General features: G+C 50.4%; 1 pseudogene; it reads right to left on the reverse strand.

Moving 5' to 3' along the window:
- Window positions 1-208: 208 nt before the first annotated feature.
- Window positions 209-639, reverse strand: LOC101829302 (annotated as a pseudogene).
- Between the last annotated feature and the right edge of the window lie 1,471 nt (window positions 640-2,110).

Raw genomic sequence — 2,110 nt, forward strand, 5'->3', positions numbered from 1 at the left:
GAGGAGGAGGGAAGGGAGAGGAGGGGAGGAGGGAGAGGAGGCAGATATGATCAAAGTAAAGTGGTCCTTACACCCCTCCCTCATTTCCTTCCTTTCTTCCTTCCTTCCTTCCTTCCTTCCTTCCTTCCTTCCTTTCTTCCTTTCTTCCTTCCTTCCTTCCTTTCTTTCTGAATATGAAAATTTATTACTGTGTTTCCACTGTCAAAATTTAGGATCTTGGTCTTTCCTTCTTGCCTTTGTATAGGGCTAAAAGGGACATATTGGCTACTTTAACAACCTTAAAGCAGACTTCAGGAATATCACCTACAGTGTGACCTTTTGACCAAACCCAGCAACCAGAATTTCATCTTTTTCCCCAATGAAGTTCAAGCAGCCATCGTTGGGCACGAAAGCTGTGATCGTCTTGCCGTTATGGATGAGCTGCGCCCTGACACGCTTCCGGATAGCAGAATTTGACTCTTTGGCTTCAACCCTTACTTTTTCCAGCACAATTCCCTTCGCACGAGAGTCACCTCCGAAAGGATTGGACTTCAGGGCTGTGCCCAAGTGAGCTTTCTTGTGTTGTTTATCATGCCATTTCTGGTTCTGTCGGTGACTGCGGGGCTTCCTGGCAGTATGGAGACCATAATACTTGCTCATCTTGCCAGTGCCACGGACCCGGGAGAAAGAGCCCTCCCTCATTTTCATTTCTGTACCCCCCTTCTATTTGCCCCTATTTGTGAGTGAAACCTGAGGCGGGAAGCCCTGTGAAGGATGTCACCAGGAAAAAAGGCTTCCTGCAGGAAGAATCCTGTGTGAGACTTTAAGAGAGGCAGCCAGCTTAGCCATTGGTATCTCACCTCCAGGAACCACATTCCAACCTAAAGGGAAGCCCAGGATAGTCAGGAGGCTGTGCGCACCTCTACTGTTAGAAAAGAGCAGGTGGGAGCGTGCGGAGGGGGTGGTGAGGACAGGAGAAGGCCGCAAAAGGAGCAACCCTAGAGGAGGTGGCCACGGTGCAGACTCAGCCAGTGAAGAGCTTACCTTGTGGGAGAGCTGAGCAGTGTGGGCTTCGTGGTAAAAAACGAGGAGGAAGTGTCGAAGGCTGGGAAAGAGCTTTGAGGTCCTAACAAGGATGAGAAGAGGGAGAAAGAGGATCCAGAATCCAGACGGCAGCAGTGCAGCAGGCACATGGGGACCATCTTTCTGCAAAGTGCACAGCCCCCCGCCCTGCCCCTCTGTGCGAGGCAGATGCTCTACTCTGCTTAGAAGCAGGGGTGAGGGCAGCAGCAGCTGCCTGAGGCCATGAGGCAAGCTTGCACTGGACTCTACCCAGAAGCCCTCAGAGCCGGGAGAAGCAACCCTCTGCTCAGCCCCCTCCCACTGGCTTCCATGCAAGCAGGGAGCTGGAGTGGGCTCTGCAGGCTCAATTACTATAGCTCAGAGATCAGCCTGTGAGTCAGCTCAGTGATGAGTCGGAAAACACATCCCCCCCACAAGAGAGGCAAGGCACTGCTCCTAGGATCTCCCAGCTGGAGTTGACTGAGAAATGCACAGAATCACAGGGAAGCAGTTTTCTCTCGGAGACATATGGAAAACAGTTTGTTTACTAGGAAGAAAATCATAACTTGTTGTCTTTTGTCCCCCAGAGGAAAATGGAAACACTCACACATTAAGCCTTTTCAATCCTTTGTTTGTCTTTAGAGCTTTTGAACTCAAATGCAGGCATGGAGAGGAAAGTGTTTGTGGAAGGAGAGGAAATGTTGGTTGGAAGGAAAAGAGAATATAAACTATAAAATTATCTCCAAGGCAAGACAAGGGTGACTGCCCCGAAGTCAGGTGACACATCTCACAAGGGACACGGGAGTGTTTGTTAGGGTGTGTGTGTGTGTGTGTGTGTGTGTGTGTGTGTGTGTGTGTGTGTGTGTGTAGGGGTGGGGGGGGAGTGGTGACTCTGAAGCAAGCTTGCTCTTCCCTGTGGAGATGAAGACAAAGGAAATGTCAGGATTTACATTTGGCTCACTGCTCCAGAAAACTAGCCTCAGGACGAGGAGCCTGCTTAGACTGTTCAAGGCAAATGCAGGAGGCCTGGACTGGGGGTTTCTTTCATCTGTAGTGCTCGACATGGCTT

This window comes from Mesocricetus auratus, unplaced genomic scaffold (genome assembly GCF_017639785.1).
Source record: "Mesocricetus auratus isolate SY011 unplaced genomic scaffold, BCM_Maur_2.0 Super-Scaffold_100004, whole genome shotgun sequence".
NCBI lineage: Eukaryota > Metazoa > Chordata > Mammalia > Rodentia > Cricetidae > Mesocricetus > Mesocricetus auratus.